The sequence below is a fragment of the Triticum aestivum genome, chromosome 6B (genome assembly GCF_018294505.1).
Source record: "Triticum aestivum cultivar Chinese Spring chromosome 6B, IWGSC CS RefSeq v2.1, whole genome shotgun sequence".
In the NCBI taxonomy this organism is placed as follows: domain Eukaryota; kingdom Viridiplantae; phylum Streptophyta; class Magnoliopsida; order Poales; family Poaceae; genus Triticum; species Triticum aestivum.
Window position 1 is genome coordinate 4,336,905 of NC_057810.1, and position 25,646 is coordinate 4,362,550.

The 25,646-nt window shown below is 46.9% G+C and overlaps 1 pseudogene; it reads right to left on the minus strand.

The window, feature by feature from the left end:
• Window positions 1-24,672, minus strand: part of LOC123133044 (BTB/POZ and MATH domain-containing protein 3-like) — a 67,057-nt pseudogene extending 42,385 nt beyond the window's left edge.
• Window positions 24,673-25,646: the final 974 nt, after the last annotated feature.

The window sequence follows — 25,646 nt, forward strand, 5'->3', positions numbered from 1 at the left end:
GGCGCCGGCGTCGGGGCAGATGGCGTCGAGGGCGGCGGCGACGGCAAAGTTGAGCAGCCTGACGGCGTCAGAGGCGGCGACGACGGTGAGGTGGACCAGCCTGACGGCGTCGGAGGCGGCGGCGACGACGAGGTGGAGCAGCCTGACGGCTCGGCGGCGACGGCGACGAGGCAGAGCAGCGGGCGTCGGGCGGAGAAGAAAGGGATGGATTTTGGAGAAACTGCTAAGTGCTGCTTATATAGCAAAGCCTTTAGTCCCGGTTGGTGGCACCAACCGGGACTAATACACCCTTTAGTCCTGGCGGGAAGTGGTGGCCTTTGGTCCCGGTTGGTGGCACCAACCGGGACTAAAGGGTGGGCATTGGTACCGGTTCGTGACTCCAACCGGTACTAATGCCCCGAACCGGTACCAATGCCCCCACTTTAGTCTCGGTTAGTGCCACCAATCGGGACCACTGCCCCTGTGTTGCCCGCGTCGGGGCCAAAGTTTAGTCCCACCTCGCTAGTTGAGAGGGGCGCGCAGTGGTTTATAAGCTCCACTGCCGCACCCCTCTCGGGCTCCTCTCCACCGTAGGCTTTCGGGCCTACTTTCTAAACTTTGCCTGATGGGCCTTCTGGGCCTACTGCGGGCCTGAATCCTGGCCCATAGTAGGGTTTCATGTCGTATTCAGGCCGTGGGGGGCCAGTAGGAGGCATTTTTTTGTTTTTTTGTTTTCTTTACTTATTGTTGCTATTTTTATTTTTTTTCCAGTTTTTTTGTTTTGTTTTCTGCATTATTTATTTTCTTTTGTTTTTTGCTTTATTTTTTAATCTTTTTGCTTTTAGTTTTAGGAAAATTATAAACTTTCTGTTAGTGCCATTAGTTTTTAAATTTGAAAACACATTTTTTGTTTTTTGTTTTCTTTCTTGCTTTATTTATTTTATTTTGTTTCTACTTAGAACAAAATACTTATTGTTGCTATTTTTAATTATTACGAGGGCCGAACCATAAGACATTAAAGCATTTCAAATGAACTCTGAAAAAGTTGAAAGTTGGCATGGTATCATAAATTGACCCACATAGCATGTGCATGTACAAAACGGACAATGGTATCATCATAATAGTTGCGGGAGAAAGTTTTCACTTTTTCTTCGCTTCTGTCATTTGCTTATTGCGTCGTAACCATGGATAATCTTCATCGTTTATCAGGATGCTGGGGTCAGCCTTGACTTTAAAGGGAGGAATTTCATGAAACTTTTCATAATCTTCAGACATGCCTGTCTTGTCCTCCACTCCCACGATGTCCCTTTTTCCTGAAAGAACTATGTGGCGCTTTGGCTCATCGTATGATGTATTCGCTTCCTTATCTTTTCTCTTTCTCGGCCTGGTAGACATGTCCTTCACATAGATAACTTGTGCCACATCATTGGCTAGGACGAACGGTTCGTCAGTGTACCCAAGATTTTTCAGATCCACTGTTGTCATTCTGTACTGTGGGTCTACCTGTACCCCGCCTCCTGACAGATTGACCCATTTGCACTTAAACAAAGGGACCTTAAAATCATGTCCGTAGAAAAGTTCCCATATGTCCACTATGTAACCATAATATGTGTCCTTTCCCCTCTCGGTTGTTGCATCAAAGCGGACACCGCTGTTTTGGTTGGTGCTCTTTTGATCTTGGTCAATCGTGTAAAATGTATTCCCATTTATCTCGTATCCTTTCCAAATCAATACAGTCAAAGATGGTCCCCTGGACAACAAGTACAGCTCATCACAAACAGTATTGTCACCTCTGATACGTGCTTCCAACCAATTGCTGAAAGTCCTGATGTGTTCACATGTAATCCAGTCGTCGCACTGCTCCGGGTGTTTGGAGCGCAGACTGTTCTTGTGTTCATCGACATACGGGGTCACCAAGGTAGAGTTCTGTAGAACTATGTAGTGTGCTTGAGACCAAGAATATCGTCCCTGCATATTATTGAGTCCCTTCCAAGCGTGCCTTTTCCAGTCAGTCTCCCCTTATACCGCGATTTAGGGAGACCTATCTTCTTAAGGCCAGGAATGAAGTCAACACAAAACCCGATGACATCCTCTGTTTGATGGCCCATGGAGATGCTTCCTTCTGGCCTAGCGCGGTTACGGACATATTTCTTTAGGACTCCCATGAACCTCTCAAAGGGGTACATATTGTGTAGAAATACGGGGCCCAGAATGACAATCTCGTCAACTAGATGAATTAGGACGTGCGTCATGATATTGAAGAAGGATGGTGGGAACACCAGCTCGAAACTGACAAGACATTGCACCACATCACTCCTTAGCCTTGGTATGATTTCTGGATCGATCACCTTCTGAGAGATTGCATTGAGGAATGCACATAGCTTCACAATGGCTAATCGGACGTTTTCCGGTAGAAGCCCCCTCAATGCAACCGGAAGTAGTTGCTTCGTAATCACGTGGCAGTCATGAGACTTTAGGTTCTGAAACTTTTTCTCAGCCATATTTATTATTCCTTTTATATTCGACGAGAAGCCAGTCGGGACCTTCATACTAAGCAGGCACTCAAAGAAGATTTCCTTCTCTTCTTTGGTAAGAGCATAGCTGGCAGGACCTTCATACTGCTTTGGCGGCATGCCATCTTTTTCGTGCAAACGTTGCAGGTCCTCCCGTGCCTCAGCAGTATCTTTTGTCTTCCCATACACGCCCAAGAAGCCTAGCAGGTTCACGCAAAGGTTCTTCGTCACGTGCATCACGTCGATCGAAGAGCGGACCTCTAGGTCTTTCCAGTAGGGTAGGTCCCAAATTATAGATTTCTTCTTCCACATGGGTGCGTGTCCCCCAGCGTCACTCGGAACAGCTAGTCCGCCGGGACCCTTTCCAAAGATTATGTGTAAACCATTGACCATAGCAAGTACGTGATCACCGGTATGCATGGCAGGCTTCTTCCGGTGATCTGCCTCGCCTTTGAAGTGCTTGCCTTTCTTTCGACATTGATGGTTGGTCGGAAGAAATCGACGATGGCCCAGGTACACATTCTTCCTGCAGCTTGCCAGGTATATACTATCGGTGTCAAGTAAACAGTGCGTGCATGCGTGGTATCCCTTGTTTGTCTGTCCTGAAAGGTTACTAAGAGCGGGCCAATCGTTGATGGTCACGAACAGCAATGCCTTTAGGTTAAATTCCTCTTGTTTGTGCTCATCCCACATACGTACACCGTTTCCATTCCATAGCAATGCCTTAGGTACACATCAATGTCGTTACCGGGTTGCTTAGGGCCTTGGATGAGAACTGGCATCATAATGAACTTCCGCTTCAGGCACATCCAAGGAGGAAGGTTATACATACATAGAGTCACGGGCCAGGTGTTATGATTTCTGCTCTGCTCCCCGAAAGGATTAATGCCATCCGCGCTTAAAGCAAACCATACGTTCCTTGGCTCACTTGCAAACTCATCCCAGTACTTTCTCTCGATTTTTCTCCACTGCGACCCGTCAGGGGGTGCTCTTAACTTCCCGTCTTTCTTACGGTCCTCACTGTGCCATCGCATCAACTTAGCATGCTCTCCGTTTCTGAACAGACGTTTCAACCGTGGTATTATAGGAGCATACCACATCACCTTCGCAGGAACCCTCTTCCTGGGGGGCTCGCCGTCAACATCACCAGGGTCATCTCGTCTGATCTTATACCGTAATGCACCGCATACCGGGCATGCGTTCAGATCCTTGTACGCGCCGCGGTGGAGGATGCAGTCATTAGGGCATGCATGTATCTTCTGCACCTCCAATCCTAGAGGGCATACAACCTTCTTTGCTGCGTATGTACTGTCGGGCAATTCGTTATCCTTTGGAAGCTTCTTCTTCAATATTTTCAGTAGCTTCTCAAATCCATTGTCAGGCACAGCATTCTCTGCCTTCCACTGCAGCAATTCCAGTACGGTACCGAGCTTTGTGTTGCCATCTTCGCAATTGGGGTACAACCCTTTTTTGTGGTCCTCTAACATGCAATCGAACTTCAGCTTCTTCTTTTGACTTTCGCATTGCGTCCTTGCATCGACAATGACCCGGCGGAGATCATCATCATCGGGCACATCGTCTGGTTCCTCTTGATCTTCAGCAGCTTCGCCCGTTGCAGCATCATCGTGCACATCGTCTGGTTCCTCTTGATGTTCAGTAGCATCACCGTATTCAGGGGGCACATAGTTGTCATCGTACTCTTCGTCTTCGCCGTCTTCCATCATAACCCCTATTTCTCCGTACCTCGTCCAAACATTATAGTGTGGCATGAAACCCTTGTAAAGCAGGTGGGTGTGGAGGATTTTCCGGTCAGAATAAGACTTCGTATTCCCACATATAGGGCATGGACAACACATAAAACCATTCTGCTTGTTTGCCTCAGCCACTTTGAGAAAATCATGCACGCCCTTAATGTACTCGGAGGTGTGTCTTGAACTGTACATCCATTGCCGGTTCATCTGCGTGCATTATATATAATTAAGTGTGTCAAAAATCATTACAGAACATCATGAATAGATAATTAAGTGACCAAATTAATAGAAGTTCATCATCACATTAAAACCAAAGTACATACATAGTTCTCATCTAACAACATAAAGCTCTGCAGAGCATCTAAATTAATTAAACCATACACTGAAACTATGTAAAACATTTCAATGCGGAAACAAATGCGATCATAATCGCAACCAATGTAACAACTGATCCAACGGCATAATGATACCAAGCCTCGGTGAGGGAGTCCTGGACTAGGGGGTGTCCGGACAGCCGGACTATCATCGTCCGCCGGACTCCAAGACTACGAAGATACAAGATTGAAGACTCCGTCCCGTGTCCGGATGGGACTTTCCTTGGCGTGGAAGGCAAGCTTGGCGATACGGATATGTAGATCTCCTACCATTGTAACCGACTCTGTGTAACCCTAGCCTCCTCCGGTGTCTATATAAACCGGAGGGCTTTAGTCCATAGGACACAACATACATTACAACAATCATACCATAGGCTAGCTTTAGGGTTTAGCCTCCTTGATCTCGTGGTAGATCCACTCTTGTACTACCCATATCATCAATATTAATCAAGCAGGACGTAGGGTTTTACCTCCATCGAGAGGGCCCGAACCTGGGTAAAACATCGTGTCCCTCGTCTCCTGTTACCATCCGCCTAGACGCACAGTTCGGGACCCCCTACCTGAGATCCGCCGGTTTTGACTCCGACATTGGTGCTTTCATTGAGAGTTCCTCTGTGTCGTCACCGATAGGCTCGATGGCATCTTCAACCAACTACGCTGCCCAGGGTGAGACTTTTCTCCCCAGACAGATCTTCGTATTCGGCGGCTTCACACTGCGGGCTAATTCGCTTGGCCATCTGGAGCAGATCGAAAGCTACGCCCCTGGCCGTCAGGTCAGATTCGGAAGTCTAAACTTCACGGCCGACGTCCACGGAGACTTGATCTTCGACGGGCTCGAGCCACAGCCAAGCGCGCCGCACTGTTACGATCGGCATGATCTAGCTCTGCCGCCGAACAGTGCCTTGGTGGCCGCACACGAATCCGCTTCGGCCTTTAGTCCGGAGCCGATCACCCAGATCGAGGATCGGTGGATGGACACCACCTCGGGGGCTTCAACTTCCACGGCGATGGAGCCGAATACTAATTTTGTCCCCCGCGAAACTCATGGTTCCGAGGTGCCGGACTCCTTGCCGGACTCCGAACCTCCCATGCCCCTACCAATCGATTCGGATTGGGCGCCGGTTATGGAATTCACCGCCGCGAACATCTTCCAACACTCGCCCTTTGGCGACATCCTAAATTCGCTAAAGCATCTCTCGTTATCGGGAGAGTCCTAGCCGGTCTATGGCCAGGATGGTTGGGATACGGACGACGAAGAAATTTAGAGCCCACCCACCACCCACTTCGTAGCCACTGTCGACGATCTAACCGACATGCTAGACTACGACTCCGAAGACATCGACGCCATGGACGACGATGCCGGAGACGAACAGGAACCAGCACCTACAGGGCACTGGAAGACCACCTCGTCATACGACATATACATGGTGGACACCCCAAAAGACGGGGACGGCGAAGAAACAGCGGAGGCAGATTCTTTCAAGAAACAGCCCAAGCGCCGCCGTCAGCGGCGCCGCTCTAAATCCCGCCAGAGCAAGAATGGAGATTTCGGCACAGGAGATAATAACACCCCAGAAAGTGCCGAAGATAACCCCCTCCAGCAAGACTCAGCGCAGGAGGATACAAAAGCAAGCCCTCACGAGAGGGCGGCAGACGAAGAGGTTGAGGATTATAACTATATGCTTCCCTCCGAAGACGAGGCAAGCCTCAACGACAACGAATTCGTCGTGCCTGAGGATCCCGTCGAACAAGAGCGTTTTAAACGCAGGCTTATCACCACGGCAAACAGCCTAAAGAAAAAGCAGCAGCAGCTTCAAGCTGACCAGCACCTGCTGGCCGATCGATGGACCGAGGTCCTCGCGGCCGAAGAGTATAAACTCGAACGCCCCTCCAAAAGCTACCCAAGACGCAAGCTGTTCCCCCGATTAGAGGAGGAAGCATACATACCTCCATCACCAGCGCACGATACGGCTGACCGACCACCCTGTGGTCGTGACAGAGAGGCATCCAGGCCCCCAACCAAGACCGTACCCCGGCATCGCTCCAAAAGTACGAAGCCAAGAGGAAACGCGCCGGACTTGCGAGATATATTGGAGGACAAAGCAAGGCAATCCAGATCCATCTACGGATCACATGGGCGCCCCACGACCCACGACGAATACCGTCGCGCTGGATACAATAACCCTGGCCGGGCCGAACACAGCAGACAGCGCTCTCTCGAGCTGCGTCGTGATATTGCTCAATACAGAGGCGCCGCACACCCGCTATGCTTCACTGACAAAGTAATGGATCATCAAATCCCTGAAGGGTTTAAACCCGTAAACATCGAATCCTACGATGGCACAACAGACCCCGCCGTTTGGATCGAAGATTATCTTCTCCACATCCATATGGCCCGCGGCGACGATCTCCATGCCATCAAGTATCTCCCACTCAAGCTTAAAGGACCAGCTCGGCATTGGCTAAACAGCTTCCCCGCAGAGTCAATTGGGTGTTGGGAAGACCTGGAAGCCGCATTCCTCGACAACTTCCAGGGCACGTAGGTGCGACCACCAGACGCCGATGACCTAAGCCACATCATTCAGCAGCCAGACGAATCGGCCAGACAATTCTAGACACGGTTCTTGACAAAGAAAAACCAAATCGTCGACTGTCCGGATGCAGAGGCCCTTGCAGCCTTCAAACATAACATCCGCGACGAATGGCTAGCCCGGCACCTGGGACAGGAAAAGCCAAAATCTATGGTAGCCCTCACATCATTAATGACCCGCTTCTGCGCAGGAAAGGATAGCTGGCTAGCTCGCAGCAACAATCTGCGTAAAAATTCTGGTAGTCCGGATACTAAGGACAACAATGGCAGGTCACGTCGAAACAAAAACAAACGCCGCATTAACGGCGACGATAAGGAGGATACGGCAGTCAACGCCGGATTCCGAGGCTCTAAACCCGGTCAACGGAAGAAGCCATTCAAAAGAACCACTCCGGGTCCGTCCAATTTGGACCGAATACTCGACCGCTTATGCCAGATACATGGCACCCCTGAAAAACCAGCTAATCACACTAATAGAGATTGCTGGGTGTTCAAGCAGGCAGGTAAGTTAATTGCCAAAAACAATGACAAGGTGCTAAACAGCGACGACGAGGAAGAGACTCGATCGCCGAACAATAGAGGACAGAAGGGTTTCCTCCCTCAAGTGCGGACGGTGAACATGATTTACGCAACCCATATACCCAAGAGGGAGAGGAAGCGTGCACTAAGGGACGTCTACCCGATGGAGCCAGTCGCCCCGAAGTTCAATCCATGGTCCTCTTGTCTGATCACTTTCGATCGAAGAGACCATCCGACCAGCATACGCCATGGCGGATTCGCCGCATTGGTCTTAGACCCAATCGTCGATGGATTTCACCTCACGAGAGTCCTGATGGACGGCGGTAGTAGCCTGAACCTTCTTTATCAGGATATAGTGCGCAAGATGGGCATAGACCCCTCAAGGATTAAACCCACAAAGACAACCTTTAAAGGTGTCATACCAGGTGTGGAAGCCAACTGTACAGGCTCAGTCACACTGGAAGTGGTCTTCAGATCACCGGACAATTTCCGGAGCGAGGAGTTAATCTTCGACATAGTCCCGTTTCGCAGCGGCTATCACGCTCTGCTCGGACGAACCGCGTTTGTAAAATTCAACGCGGTGCCGCATTATGCATACCTCAAGCTCAAGATGCCAGGCCCTCGTGGAGTCATCACGATCAATGGGAATACGGAACGCTCCCTCCGAACGGAGGAACATACAGCGGCTCTCGCGGCAGAAGTACAGAGCAGCCTTCTAAGGCAATTCTCGAGTCCGGCCGTTAAACGGCCGGATACAGTAAAACGCGCCCGAAGCAATACCAACCAAGACCACCTGGCGCGATCAGAGCACGCGTAGCAATGCGGCCCCAACCCCCGCCCGCGCATGATTGCAAGAACAACCCTCCGCGTACATCATTACGCTTTGGAGAGACCATGGGCGCAGGGGAAGGGGCACGATCGCAATGGACCCAGAGTGTGGCTCGACCACACCAGGGGCTCGCAAGTGTGCCCCCTTTTTTTATTTATTATTATTTTCCTTCTTTGTGTACACAGGACTCCGTTAACCAGAGGCCCTGTCCGGCGGTGAACCTACCGAACTCATGATGCAACAGTCAGGGACGAGAGAAGGCTGCGACGAACACCCAGGTGGTCTCAATTACGAGCATTAAATTCCATTATATACACCAAGTCCGTAGCTCACCCCTGGAGGGGGACATGTTTAATTAGTCCAAATCCCTTGCTTACCGCACTATTTGTATCAGTCCGCACTCATAGCAGACCCTCTTTAATAAACAATGCAGCACTTTTCGACGGCAATTGCATTACTTTTATATATATATGTGCATTACATGACATCTTGCATCCGTACATTTCGGTACGGCCTAATACACCAGGAGCTTATGTTCCCCACACTATGGTGTGATAAGTCCGAACACTTTCATAAGTGCGGCACCCCGAACTTATAGCATTATATGAATCGGCTCCGAATCATGTCTTGGGTCAATAGTTGGGTTTGCCCGACTCCCACGTTTTGGTGCCTTACGTTCCGTTCTGTCGGCTAAGGTGGCACTGGGAGAACCACTGCGATTGCGCCCCGGTTGAGCCGGGAGAGCGCCTCAGTGGAGAAAGCTAAAACTGACTGGCATGATAAGGCGAGAGACTGGTCGCTGTTCGAGAGGTCTTTTCGGGTCCTTAAAGACTCACGCCGCTTCGAGCGAAGTTCCGGACCATGTCCGACGAAGGCGTGGATAACGCCCCGGATTCGGTCTTTCGAATACCAGGGGCTTCGCCGAAATTTAAAATTATAGAATTCTATGGCTAAGTGAGACTGTTCAAGCATTATAAGTCCGGTTGCCTTGTTCGTTGTGTTGAACGCCTCTCTAGATGGACCCAAAAATGGGAACAAGAGTGCTCCAGTTTATTCCGAACACCCCAGCACTCGTGGCTTGGGGGCTGAAGTCAACGACTTGCCATCTCTTAGATTTTATATACGGCCGCACAGAAGGTAATATTTTAAATTAAACAAGCGTTGCTTAAGGCGCACATGAACAAAGTTTCAGCGCACAGGATAATACATAGCAAGTTTACTCAAAGATTACATTTCTGGGGCACTCATCCGCAATATCGCGGGCTCCCTTCAGGACAGTTTTATAATACATTTCGGGCGTGCGATACTCCTTGCCCGGTGGCGGTGGGTCCGCGAGAAGCTTCTCCGCATCCAACCTGCCCCAATGCACCTTTGTGCGGGCAAGGGCCCGACGAGCACCTTCAATATAGGCGGAGCGCTTGATGACCTCCACCCAGGGGCATGCATCCACCAGCCGCCGCACGAGGCCAAAGTAGCTCCCAGGCATGGCCTGTCCAGGCCACAGCCGGACTATAAGGCCTTTCATGGCCTCCTCATCTACCTTGTGGAGTTCGACCAGCTGCTTCAGCTGGTCGCTTGGGGGCACCGGATGTCCGGCCTCAGCGTACTGAGACCAGAAGACTTTCTCCGTCGAGCTCCCCTCCTCGCCACGATAGAATGCGGCGGCATCGGACGCACTACGTGGCAGATCTGCAAACGCCCCTGGAGAGCTCCGAATGCGAGTAAGTGTAAGGTAGTTTATATTAACATGCTTGCTTTGCATGAAAAATGCCTTACCCGCCGCTATTTTCTTCACATCCTCAACCTCCTGAAGGGCCTTATGGGCCTCGGCCTTGGCGGCTTTGGCACTTTTGAGAGCCGAGGCAAGCTCGGACTCTCGAGTCTTGGAGTCACGCTCCAAACTCTCATGCTTCTCCATGAGAGCCTGGAGCTCTTGCCGTACTTCTGCCACCCGTGCCTCCTGCTTTTCTCGCTCGGCCCGTTCCGCGGCTGTACTGCGTTCGGCCGCGGACACAGCCTCCTTCAGGGCTGCCACCTCGTTCGTGGCCCCTGCAATACCCATATTATCCTTGTTCATTTTATTGCAACCAAAATCCTTTTCTGTAAGGTAATTATTCAAAGTGGTGTTACTCACCTTCTTTGTCCTCGAGCTGCTTCTTGGCATGGCCGAGCTCTTGGTCGGACCGCTCGAGATCCTGCTTCAACACATCGACCTCCGCCGTCAGTGCGGAAGAGGTCAGCAGCGCAGCCTGCAAACCCATATTGACATATTTTAAGCAACCCTGCGTATATCTTGTTAGATCCTCAGTCTGGTTTTTCTTTCCGAACACCGAACTGAGCATCAGGGGCTACTGTCTATGCGGTATTACATTACATAATTTTAACTTCTTACCTCAAAGCCTGTTAGAAGGCTGCTGCAGGCTTCGGTCAGCCCGCTCTTGGCAAGCTAAACCTTTTGAATCACCGCACTCATGATAGTGCGGTGTTCTTCCTCGATGGAAGCGCCTTTAAGCGCCTCCAACAAGTTATCCGGCGCCTCCGGTTAGACGGAGGTCGCCGGTGTCACGGTCTTGCCCTTCTTTCGAAGGGGCTGCCCGCCGGACTCTGGAACCACTGCGGGTTCCGATGTAGAGTCCGGCACAAAGTCCGGGAGGCATCCTGACGGCGCCTCCGGAGCCTCCTCCTGATGGGTCCCTCTTTGGGATCCCACCTCGGCGTCCTCGTTGGTGCGGGGGGTAGAGGCCGTCGGAAGTGAATCCACATCCGACGGGGCCAACGACCCGCTCGATGAAGCGGGGAGATCATCATCGGCCGGACTACGGACAGAATGCGGCATTAGAAGGACACTACGCGACACGAAAGAAGTTGCATATCAAGGATCCGGATACTTACGATCTCGCCGGACGCCTGGCCCTTAAAGGCCACTCCTCCTCGCCCACGGTGGTGTTGGCGAAACTGTCCGGGGGGATAGTCCTCCCCCTCTTGGACCCTTCGGCCTCCCCTATTGGGGAAGCCTTCCTCTTCTTCTCTCCCTCCTCCGGGAGAGAGTCCTCTTCCTCCTCCTCGTCTTCGGGGGAGGAGTCCGCCTCGTTGTCAGACGCCTGATTGCGGGAACTCTTCCGAGTCCCCGCGGCCACCTTCTTGGCCTTCTTCTCCGGCACCATGTGCGGTGCCGGAACCAGCAGCCCCGCTAAACGGGTGTCCACTGGGTCTTCTGGCATGGGAGCCAGGCTTATGAGCTGCTTGGCCTTCTCCATCCGTTCCTGTCAAAGGAAAAGAGAGGTTGAAACCCTCTCAGAATTAGTTTAATTACCACAAGTGTCCTGTAAAGGGGTCGAATCACTTACCTCATCAGCTGGATGCTGCGAGCAAAACCCGCGATCTTCCGTCGCGGATGCGGGGGCTTTGGCGCCCTTAAACAGCACCCTCCAGGCGCCTTCGTATGTCGTATCGAAGAGCCCGCTCAGCGCCTGGTGCTGTTCCGGATTGAACTCCCACAGATTGAATGCCTGTTCTTGGCATGGGAGAATCTGGCGGATGAGCATGACTTGGACCACGTCGACGAGCCTGAGCTTATTGCTCACCAGCTTCTGGATGCAGGCTCGGAGTCCCGTCAGCTCCTTTGGATTGCCCCACAGCAAGCCCTTCTCTTTCCAGGAGGTGAGCTGCGTGGGGATGCCAGATCTAAACTCGGGGGCCGCCGCCCATGTGGGTTTGCGCGGCTCGGTGATGTAGAACCACCCCGATTGCCACCCCTTGACGGAGTCCATGAAGGCCCCTTCGAGCCAAAGGACGTTGGGCAACTTACCCAACATGGCGCCTCCGCATTCCACTTGCGTGCCCTTCACAACCTTCGGCTTGACGTTGAAGGTCTTGAGCCACAGGCCGAAGTGGGGCCGGATGCAGAGGAAGGCCTCGCACACGACGATAAAAGCCGAGATGTTGAGGATGAAGTTCGGCGCCAGATCGTGGAAATCCAGGCCGTAGTAAAACATGAGCCCCCGGACGAATGGGTGGAGTGGGAAGCCCAATCCGCGGAGGAAGTGGGGGAGAAAGACAACCCTCTCATGGGGCCCAGGGGTAGGGATGAGCTGCCCCTCGTCGGGCAGCCGATGCGCGATATCGCCGGAGAGGTATCCGGCGCTGCGCAGCTTGGTGATGTGCTCCTCCTTAACGGTGGAGGCCAACCATTTGCCTCCCGCTCCGGACATATTCGGAGAAGGTCGAGGCGAGATGCGCGAGCTTGGGCGTTGGAGCTTGAGTGCGTGGAGATGGATAAGCAAAGGAGGAAGAAGGCGTAGGTGAGAAGGTAAATCCTTATCCCTTATATATAGGCGGACGAAAAACTATGCGTCCCCCACCGGCCTGGTAAAACTCGCTTATCTCCCAAGCGCCACCATCAATGGCGCGGTTGGGTTACCCACGTCCGTATTGATGAGAATCCCGGAATAAGGGGAACACGATCTCTGCTTCGACAAGACGTGCCAAGGAAACCGCTTCGCTAAACGTGCTGAGGTGGTATAGTAAAAAAACCATTCAAACAAGGGCTTGGTAGCGGCGTGATGTCATGCCGCATAATACGTCAGCAGATTGGACTGGTGTACATTTTATTCTCTCTACGGTGGAATGTGGAATTTATTTTGCAGAGCCGGACACTATCCTGGTGTTCATGATCTTCTCTGGATTATTCAAGGGAGGAACCCGCCTTGCAATGCCGAACATTATGCGCGCCGGACTTATCGTCATTGAAGCCTGGTTTAGGGGCTACTGAGGGAGTCCTGGACTAGGGGGTGTCCGGACAGCCGGACTATCATCGTCCGCCGGACTCCAAGACTATGAAGATACAAGATTGAAGACTCCGTCCCGTGTCCGGATGGGACTTTCCTTGGCGTGGAAGGCAAGCTTGGCGATACGGATATGTAGATCTCCTACCATTGTAACCGACTCTGTGTAACCCTAGCCTCCTCCGGTGTCTATATAAACCGGAGGACTTTAGTCCGTAGGACACAACATACATTACAACAATCATACCATAGGCTAGCTTTAGGGTTTAGCCTCCTTGATCTCGTGGTAGATCCACTCTTGTACTACCCATATCATCAATATTAATCAAGCAGGACGTAGGGTTTTACCTCCATCGAGAGGGCCCGAACCTGGGTAAAACATCGTGTCCCTCGTCTCCTGTTACCATCCGCCTAGACGCACAGTTCGGGACCCCCTACCCGAGATCCGCCGGTTTTGACACGGACACTCGGTATGAATGGCATATTTTCTAATCTTTCTAATCTTCAAGTGCATTGCATCCATCTTGATCTTGTGATCATCGACGACATCCGCAACATGCAACTCCAATATCATCTTCTCCTCCTCAATTTTTCTAATTTTTTCTTTCAAGAAATTGTTTTCTTCTTCAACTAAATTTAACATCTCGACAATAGGGTCGGTTGGAATTTCCGGTTCAACAACCTCCTAGATAAATCAAATCTATGTCACGTTGGTCGGCATAATTGTCATAAACAATAAATGAACCAATAGTTATGAAAAGATAATATATACCACATCCGAATCATAGATAGGACGAGGCCGACGGGGGCGGATACCAAAACCATCGCACTATATAAGATGCAATAATAAAAGTAAGAAAATTATACAAGTATCTATATAAACATACAAGTAAGAATTTATTTTTTCCTTTCAGAAAGAAGATAAGAACAAGAGGCTCACCACGGTGGTGCCGGCGACGAGATCGGCGCGGGCGATCGACGGCGGTGAAGACGGGGACGGGACGTGACGGACCGCTAAACCTAGACAAATGTTGAGGAAAATGAAGCTTGGAGGTCGAGCTTGGAGAGGAGAAAGCTTAAGTAGTGTGGCTCGGGCATTCCATCGAACACCTCGTGTGCATAGGAGGTGAGCTAGAGCACCACAAAGCTCTCCCCTCGCCAGCCACGAAAAACAGAGCACTGGGAGTGATCTGTTCGCGGGCGAGGGGTATATATAGGCAACTAATTGGTCCCGGTTGGTGGCTTGAACCGGGACTAAAAGGCAGCCTTTGGTCCCGGTTCATGCCACCAACTGGGACCAATGGTGGTGGGCCAAAAGCGGGGCCCATTGGTCCCGGTTCGTCCCACCAACCGGAACCAAAAGGTCCAGACGAACCGGGACCAATGGCCCACGTGGCCCGGCCGGCCCCCGGGGCTCACGAACCGGGTCCAATGCCCCCATTGGTCCCGGTTCTGGATTGAACCGGGACTAATGGGCTGGCCGGGCCTGGACCATTGCCCCCTTTTCTACTAGTGCCTGAAACTGGCAAAGAATGATATAGTTTATTCGTGCGGACAAGTTTCAGCTAACTGCAGGCTATTTTCCAAGTTAGTAATTTTTGTTTTATTGGCATGACATTTTAACAAAGCTCGGCAGGCCCAGTGAATACAAATGTGTTATGCTCCTGTCATTATAAAGAAGGGATTTTTTTTACGATTTTCAGTTCTGAACATACGTTTGGGTCAATACCCACCAATCTCCTAACACAGCAAGCTCGCCTAGTGCGAGGTTGCCCTTTCGATTATGAGCAGATGCATTTTTTAGTTGTAATTTTCCCTTCTTGCCGACATGTTGGACCCACAGTTCATACACATGTGTGTAGGCAAAGAAATATACAGCGAAGCTGTGCCGCGTCAGTGTAGTCAGTGTACTGTATACGTCTATTGATGGGATTAGCTCCGAATTTGCACGCTCATGCCAGGTTTTAGAACCAGTTCGATGTATTTTTCAAGTTCAGACACTGAACTAAACATCAATGATAAGTTTAAACACCATTGGTGTTATTATCTCCAAGTATACTATGAGACCCTACTTGAAACAGGCGTATGTTTTTACACCTGTTTTTACAGCTTCCTGTCTAAATGAAATGAAAAACGATGGAAGCATGTCTGTATCCTAAACCAGCCAGACACGAGCTGAGACACTAATCCAAACGGCGCCTGAGTTGTACCAGACTTAGTTGTTTTCCCGCACATTTATATCGGATCAGAGGGAGTACGCTTGATCTCATCCCGAACATATCAACCATCGGACTCCTGATCGTAACAGCTCTAAACATTTTGATCATGTATTTCTCGATTTAGTCCCATCTTCTTTGGAATCACTAATTAAAGAGTATTCTATGAGAAGATCACTCCCACCAAAGTAGGTCGCGATAAGTGTCGCACTGCATGTGCGTACTGATCACTTGTCGCAACCTGAGAGTTTTTTTTTCATAGATCGGTTTACTCAAAACCTTTTATCTCTCAAACGTGTGTCCAAATCTCGAACTATTTTCATCGTTGGATTCCTTGCATCGAGATTTCCAAAACTAGATCCCACGTGGATAGGTTTTTTTCACGGAAAAATCCAGAGGAAAACATTCGAACCAGGAGCCAAAGAAAAAATAAAAGAAAATACGTTTTCCCTTTCCGAGAGGCACGACGGTGCCTCTCGCGGAAGCAGATCGGTGCCTCCATGAGAAGCAAATCCATGTCTCTCGCGGAAGGAAAGTAAAACAGAAAATATGTTTTTTTCCTTTCCTACAGGCACGACCGTGCCTCTCGCGGAAGCAAATCCGTGCCTCCATGAGTCTTTGTTTTTTGCGGAGGAGCAAATTCGTGCCTCTCACAGAAGAAAAAAGAAAGCACGGTTTTTTTCATTTCGTACCTCTCACTGAAGCAAATCTGTGCCCACGAGAAGCAAATCCGTGCCTGTCGCAGTCGGAAAAAAAATAGCAAATATGTGCCTCTTACGGATGAAAATAAAACGTGTTTTTCCCTTTCGCAGAGATATGTGCGTGCCTCTTCCGTAAGCAAATCTGTGCCTACACGGGGAGTAAATTTGCGCCTCTCACAAAAAAAACGTGTTCTTTTGAAAAAAGAAGTTGCTGAATTTCTTTTGGCCCGAAAGCTGAGGAAAACCGAGAGGCCAAACAAAAACTGAAAAAAATCATCTAAGAGCCAAAAACACTTACAAAAAAAATAATCCAAAGGAAGCGTCCAGAACACGACTCGTGGCGGCGGCCGGAGGGCGTCAACTGGTGCGCTCCTAGACCACTCCAAATGACCCTTGGGAGAGCTCCTAAGAAGTACTCCTTAATTAGTTATTACTCTCACGTCAGCATGAATGATTTAATCCCACGTGCAAAAACTGTTGCAGCAGAAAACTAAAAAGTCTCGGTTGGCCCAACAACAAATCCAAAGGGAGCGTCCAAAATACGATTCGTGGCGGCGGCCGGAGGGCATCAACTGGTGCGCTCCTAGACCACTCCAAGTGACCCTTGGGAGAGCTCCCGAGAAGTACTCCTTAATTAGTTATTACTCTTACATCAGCATGAATGATTTAATCCCACGTGTAAAAACTGTTGCAGCACAAAACTAAAAAGTCTCGGTTGGCCCAACAACGACGCTGAATTATGTTGGGCTTAGGATCCTTATCATCATATTTGCATTGGTTGGATGGGCTTAGTTAGTAGATGGGCCTAGAATGAAAGCAACAATTTCCCCTCTAGTTCATGTTTCATGTGATGGGAGCTCCTACTGGACGCTCCTTGCGTCAAATTGGTGTCGCAACGCAAGGGAGGCAGCCTGACTGGGCCGGCCCATCTAGTTGTACCGCGTGAGAAAAAAGGGAAGCAAATAATGAGCCAGGCGCGATGCCGGGAATCGAACTGGCGACCAAACGACTGCGACTGCGTCCTCCTTGCCAATCAAGCTGACTAGCGTTTTATGTACTTTAACATTGCGTAACTAAATGAACTTAGGACGCCCGTACAACAAGCCAAATCTACTTCGAACACAAAACCTTTTTCTTCAAAAACAAAACGTGAATTTTTTTATCAAACATGAACATTATTAGTTCTATTTACAAAGTTTTAGAAAACTCAAACATTTTTCAACACACAAACAAATTTTCGAGATGCGAACATATTTTTTAGAACGGAAACATTTTTTAAACTACCCAAAAAACTGAATAGAACAATTTTTCAAATTTCAAAACAAAATTTGGAAACACAAACAACTTTTGCACGTGAACATTTTTTGAAAGCCCAGAACAAAATTTGAAGAAATGAACATTTTTTAAAAATTTGAAAAAACAATTGGAAACGAAATCTTTTTTGAACCGAACAAAACTTCTAAATATGAACATTTTTTGAAATTTGCAAACAAATTTTGGAACGGGAACATTTTTTCAAACTCCCAAACAAATTTATGGAATTTACGAACATTTTTACAATTTGTGAACCAAACTGGAAAACATGAATATTTTATAAATTCATGAACAAATTTGGAAAGCTGGAACACTTTTTGAAATTCCTAAACATTTTTTGAATGCAAACAAAATTTGGAAACATGGAAAATTTTGAAATAGGAACATTTATTGAAACTCACGAACAAAAATTGAAAAAAAACATTTTTCTTAAATTTGCGAACAAATTTTGCGAAGTTGTGAAATTTTGAAATAAAAAACATAAAGAAAAGAAACAGAGAACAAATTTCGAAGCCCGAACAAATTTTTTGATGCATGAACCTTTCTTGAATCTTGAGAACAAATTTTCAAATAGAGAGCAATTTTAAAAAAAATCCTAACAAAGTTGCAAGTGTCAATTTTTTTAATAAATGAACAAAAAAAATTGAAATCCGGTACATTTTCTGAATTTCGAAAGTTTTGAACTTTTTGTGTAATGAGAAAATTTTCTGAATTTGAGAACATTGTTTCGAAAGCTGAACATTTTTTGGAAACATGAACAAAACTTGAATATTTTGAAAAAAGTATGGAAATAAGAGAAGAAAAGAAAAAGAAATAAAATACCAAACAAATAAAATTTGTTGAAAAGATACATTAACTTGAAAACGAAAACTAAAAGAAGAAACAAAAAACAAAAAAAGGAAAAAGAAAAAAACTGAAACAGATAATGTAAAAAAGAAAAACAAATATAAAAACCGAAAAAAAAAACGGTTCAGGGAACCTCCTAAAAGGTATCCAAAACAGGTGGTAACCGCAACTGGGCTGGCCCAAATCGTCCCGGGAGTGTGCGGAGCCTCGTCAATTCGCCGCAAAATGCGGCGAATAGGGTTTTCCTCATGTGACAGCTTCATCAACAGTAACTTTTAACACAGACGCACACTCACCTCTAAGAACGCGCGCACACATACCCTACCTTCGGAAGACTGAACTGGCATATCATCTTGAGATTTACGAAGTCAGCGTAGGCGCCTCGTCGTCAACAGGAGCGTCTCCTCTCACTGAAAGCGCATCGTCGAAAATCTTGAAATAAATCTAGGAGTAATGCGAGCACGAAGACATGAACCCTGATGGGGTGGGCATACCATTGTCTCTCTGACCATCCCACCACAGATTGGTTGATTTTTCTCTTCTTTTGACGCAAGTGTAACTGCCTTTTGGTACTGGCTATGAAGAACTGACCAACAATTATAGTCCGCACAACATTACCTCCACCTGGAGATGTCGCCTCCAAGAATGGAAAATCCTAGCTCAAAATCAAGGCTGCTTGTTTAGCTAGATTGGTAGTATCTCTAATGAACACCCTACATGTTCTACACAAAGCTGTATTAGCTACATCGACTGTAATTGATTATCAAATATAGAGCAACTACATGTAACAACGTATTATAATCTTTTATAACATTTGAAACAAAAGAATAAATCATCATGTTAATGATTTGATACCAAGCTCCTCCTAAATATTTTAAATGTTTCTAGATATTCTATTTGCATATACCTAATAATAAACTAGAAACTATTGTCAAGATATTTATGAGACCATATGTTTAAAGGATAAACACATACATATATACTCTATAGTCATGTAAGTATGACAAATTAATCTATGAACCCATGCAACTTTATGTTTCAGTATCTTACCCACAGTATAGTGATTTGGTTCAATTGTATTTTAAGGCACGATGTAATCAAATGCAAAATCATGTAACTTTCATTCCAAATATGATTTAAATTTAGTACTGGGCACATGTAATTTTTAATGATAGATATTAAAACAATATCATAAATAATATTATTACTAAAATTTTAACAACGTGTGATCTGACTAATTATCATATTTATATTTAAAAAAATATTTTGTATGGCTCTTATTTATAAAAAGCTTATAAATAAGTATAGAAGTCTAACAGTTGGTCAAAGTACAAACAAAATGTTAAAAATGACAGGTTGCAAAACCAGTCTTCGGATATTAGTGAACATGGGTTGGTACGGCACGAGGAAGTTTTTAAGCGTGTTTTGTTGTATTAAATTCAGAAGATAACTCTTCAAGCACTGCTTCCCTTCCTCATTTTTAGGTGTTTCTCCTTCATGAGATAAGGGTCGGCTATATCGACATCAAAAATATTCTTCCTTTTTATCTTAATGGCTTGAAAAAAACGCTCATAGCCTCATTAGGCAAGTTTCAAGACTATAGAATCTGAACATATAGAACATCTCTTTAAAATCTACATATATTTTGTCCCTGCTGAATTTTTCAAACAAAGTATATACCTTTGGCACCTTCGCAGTGTATTGTGTTGGGTTAATAATCGATCCTTGCTTATTATTGGCTAGCTCAGGTGCTCGTACACATTGTCTGGTAGCATTTTTAGACACGGGATATAGACAGGTGCTTTTGGGTTCATATGCCAAGTACTTCTTCGATGCCTCCTTTACAGGTGGTCTACCATTTGTACTTGTGGTGAAAGAAGTTTTTGCCTTACTATTCATTTTCATAGCATTTAGATGCGTGTTTCTTTTTTTCACCGTTTGGACAAAAGCGGACGGACAAGACATCGCTTTTTGGGCCACCAAATTCTTGAGTGTTGTTGGAGTAAACTTTGTTTTTTTGCAAGGTTGCGTCTCGGGATGGGCTGGCGGCGTCTCCTCATCTGCTGCATAATTATGATTTTGTGGTTCTTCAAGCATGTGCTCTTCGTGCACATCCTTAGCCGATACGGGGTTGCAAAGACCTAGAGGATGTTGGGAGATGGTGATCGTGTTGCAATGCCGGGGATGCTTGGAGACGGTGTTTTGTTTGGGGACGGCTTTTCCATTATGATATGCATTGCAGGCCACTTGAGGTAACCATCAAAGCATGCATTCCGCAAGGGGATATGGTCATCACCTTCTTCTATAAATGTTCTGTGGCAGAATCGAATTGTGCTATTGTGGGAACACGTTAAGCAAAGAAACCTTCCGCATGTTCTCATCCAATTTGTTGTTGTGCATGACATTTCCTATAAAGACTAGCTTTTGCTACCTCCAACAAGTCACCGCTAGTACTCACTCAAGCTAGGAGAGTGCAAGGAAATTCTTCATCCAACGAATGTGGTGACCCACCATGACCATGCATGACACTAATGACCGAGGGGCTTCTGATCTTTGTGGGAGCAAGGGACGGCACCGTATCAACCATTTCTAGCATATTTGTCAACCTTTTGGACTAAATATGCTTCCGAACCTCTGCCATAAAATCAGGTAAGACTTCCTTTAACCTTTCGTTCACTAACTGATCTATATTGTCTCTGCCCCTTCTTTCTTTTCCGACTTAGTCATCGTTTCCTTGGGGGATAGTAGGCATCCCAGAAAGTACTACCGGAACCGAGCTTACGGCATTATGTGGGCTCTCTCTTCCTTTGGACGGCATACAGAATTGGGTCGGATGACCACCTTGGGGCATCTAGCGACTCTTTAGAGCTTGGTTTGTTTTGGGTAAAATTTGCCTACATGAACAAACTAATATCATTTAGAAACTGCTCCTAAACATATATATGATGGAAAGCATGGTTGTATAGGCTAATTACGTACTGCTCTTTCGGCCGCCTTCGCAACCACAGGGTCCTCGTAGTAGTAGAATCTGGTTTCTTTATGAAGCAATGCTAGAGATCGAAAATACATTTTGGCACACGGATCCAAGATATTACTAAAGGGTGTCTGTTGACCTTGTGAAGAAAACATATCATCATGCTTATCCCAGATTGGCTGCTTAACTTCACAACCACGGGTGCCTAGACTGTGATTCCCTACAATTTGGCCTCGGAGCTGCGCAAACTTTTCTTTGTCCTATTTGTATGTATCCGAGTCTCGGTAATGAAGAAACTCCTTCCATTCCTCATTGGTAGTACTAGGATATAGCTTTTTGATATCCTCTAAATTACACCAATCGTCTAGTAGCTTATATGCACGGTATCTATTACTATTCGAGGCCTTAGTGAACACACGCATGGCACTCTGCAAGTGCATTGGCTCGGTCGTTGAACTTGAAAATATCTCTCATCTTTCCTAATAGGAGGTTTGGCCATGGCTTGTTTTTAGGTCCCCTTAAGCATCTAACGTTGATGCCACAGTTTTCACAGGCGATGACACCTAGGACGTTACCCCATTTCGTTGCGTTCTTGATCGGACTAACGGGTCTCCCCTCTTTGTTAATCCGTTTCATTAAGTAAGTATCCCCATTTTCTTTGCAGACAATGCAAGAATTTCACAGTAATCGGTCCATCATCATGTAGTCTTCCTTTGAAAACCACACCATAACCACCCTTTCCAAGTTCATGATTGCCAGAAGATGTTATCTTCATTATATTTTCCAGATAAAAGGCATTTTACCCAAGAGACCCGCTTCGGTACAACCCCCCTCCTAAAACGTATAAAGGGTAATATAGTAATTTCACAAGTCGTACTTACTTTTGTATGTACGGTGGTGGGTAGCCCGCTGGACGTAAACGTACAGAAGACCACCGATTGGGCTGGCCCATTAAGGTAGCATATAGCAGCGCTTCAAAAATGAAACCAAGCCGGCAAGAGTTCGAACAAGGGACCTCCAGACTTCGACCAACGGGGTACAACGGGGCAGCGCGAAACCTTAATAATAACATCATGGAGAATATTTTTAAAAACTTCCAACGCAAAATATTTTTTTGGAACAAAACGTGATTTTTTTGTGAATCCCAAACACTTTTCAGATTTTTTGAACAAATATATAAAGTGAAACATTTTTTAAAAATCATGAAGATTTTTGAAACGCAAATGTTTTTTAAACCGCAACATTTTTCTAATTCCAAATTATTATGGAAACACAAACAATTTTTGGAACGTGAATTTTTTTTGCAACTCCAGAAAATAAATGGAAAAACAACAAACATTTTTGTAATTGCGAACAATTTTTGTAACAGAAGCATAAGACCATCATTTTTTGAAATTTTTGGGAAAATTATGAAAACGGAAACATTGATTGAAATTCAAAACAAATTATAATACATGAAAAAAAATTGGAATCCCAATCATTTCTCTAACAGTTGTGAAATTTTTGAATAAACACATTTTGAAGAATTTTTGGAAAACACGTACATTTGCTGAAATTCCTGACTTTTTCTTTGAGACAATGCAAGAATTTCACAGTAATCGGTCCATCATCATGTAGTCTTCCTTTGAAAACCACACCATAACCACCCTTTCCAAGTTCATGATTGCCAGAAGATGTTATCTTCATTATATTTTTCAGATAAAAGGCATTTTACCCAAACGGACGGTCTACCAAAGACCCCATGCATGCATATTCAGTATTCCAACATTCAACCAGAACAAAAGATAAGATGCTTTGCTGGGGTTTCCAGCTTCAACATCAGCTCTAAGGCAAACTAGAGAAACCCAGCATGATCTCTAGGCCTCATCCGTCCTGCGCCTCTTGGATCCAGCATCTCCGGCTTCAGCTTAGCCAACTGCGCCTGGTGGCAACTGATGCAAATGAAAGAGTGCAGAAAAGATATATTTAGTGGGATGCATGACACACAAACTTGCAATCAGAGTTAGAACAGTAAGTACTCAAAGCCACTGAACGATTGACACATGCATGGACAGTGACCCTGCCATATCTAGGGTCGGATTGGTACTATATGTCTATATACAAGAAGTACGAACCTGCACCGTCTTTGGAAGCAAATGAGGAAATGAGCTCTTCGAGAACGGCGGGGCTGCAGGTCCTGATTATCTGCTCCAGGCCATCCGCCGTAAAAGCTTTGTGCAAACTGGTGTGAGTTTTGATGAACTCCAAGCAGGCCTCCTTCAACCAGCGGCACCGTCTCCGCTCAGCCACGACAATAACGTCTGCAACCCTCTTCTCACATATCAGATTGGCAAACTTCTCTTCACAGACCAACTTCAACTTTTTGAGATCATATTTCTCTGCAGCTTCAAGCAACTGCAGCAGCCATGTTGCATGCTTTTCACCTTTGTCACTATTCATAAACCCAATAGGCATTGCATCCTCAAAGACAGGCATTCCGTCAGTGTAGATGAAAGTAAGCAAGCCAGCAAAGACATTTGCTTCAATGCCATCTATATTCACAACACTTGGTGCAAGTGCAACAGCGCCCTCACTAATGGCGCCACCATAGAGTTGTGTCTTGAAGACAGTAGATCTGGCTGCAAGCACACAGCGGTGTGCAGCTAACTTTTTGCCGCCAACTTGAAATGTAATGTCGGCACCTTCCTTGCTTAGGAGCAGGTCGCCAAAATGGGTTGGCAAGTCGGACGGTGGCAATTTAATGAACGGACGAGCATGCTCCTCCTCCTCTTCCTCATCGCTCTCGTCATCCTTCTTGTCAAGGACAACAACATCACACCGTAGTACGAAGCTGTCATTCTTGAGATGGCTTGATCTTTCGAAAGCCTCCCTTGTCACAAATCTTCCTGGCTGATCACTAAGACTGCAGCCATAATAGAAGTAACATGGTTGGCTTTGACAGATGAGGTTTGGCACTCGCAACTCAGGTTGGTCAATGAAACTGAAGACAACGTGAGCCTGGACATAGTTCCTGAGATATTCGTCCTGGGAAAGGAAAAGCGAGATAAACTCTTGGTCATTCTCGCCATAGCCATTAGGGTAGTAGCGGACCTTCCAGCGACGGTCTCCAACGATGAAAGGACGAGACTGGATCCACTTCCCGTTGGGAGTTGTCTCTTTGGTGCGGGAGTAGCCTTCGACAACGAGCAAGTGGTACCCGCTGTCGGCGCCGCAGTTGAAGACGGACTCGGTGGAGGCGCACAGCCTGCCGTCGGCGATGAGAGACACGCCAGCGAAAGCCATGCCTCACAAACCTCCCGTATGTAGTAGAGCTGCGAGAATCATATATGCATAGGATCTGAGATGTGAATCGCATGATATATGAGATGGAGTACACGGTGATGTCTGCATGCACTTACTGATCCAAGAATGGAGGGATCGCCGGCCGGGGTGGGAGAGGATGAGACGAGCCGGTGGAGGAAACGGCGAGAGTGAGGTTCAGGGAGAGGAGACGGCGAGGGTGAATTGCTGATTGCTGAGAGAGGCCCATTTATATAAATCACAAGCACGACCTCTCCCTCTCCTTTTTTCAACCTCGTTGTGTTCAAACGTAGTAATTAATCCAGCAGCGGCCATTCGTCTCCTCGAGAGCTGAAACACGCCCAAGTTAATTACTCTACGTTAATGCTGGCTTTACAGAGGAGATCATCCTACGAGGCTCTATCTTAATCCTAAAAGTTAATATTCAAAATCCAGCCGTCAACAATATCAACCCACAAAAAATACCCGAGGCCTCATGCCGGCGACACAAACTCCACCAACAGCTACTAACCCTATGATAAAAGACAAACTCAAAACAAAAAGTACACAACCTTTATGTTACGCTTGCAAGAAAGAATCATCGCGCGTGCGCCAATGAAGACGAGTCGAACCCAGTGTTGATCTTGGGATTCTCATCCTCAAAGCCAAGCTTCGATCCAACACCTTTAGCACGGACACAACGGGCGCGCGTCGACATAACCTGATTAGAGATCTTTTGTTTCCACTCGAGTTCGCAAACTCATCGTTGACGCCATCTCTACCATCATCCCATGTCCAGCTACTGTTGCCTCAATAACCGAATACCTTTGGAGAAGATACTAGAAGGAAAAGACGTATCATACCGCCTTGCTTTCAGTGACTGTCGTCGCACCATTTTTGATCGAGCAGCAACAAGAAAAACATGCCAACCAAACCAGAGCCACCATATAGTACCTGCTGAGAGCATGCATGACTTG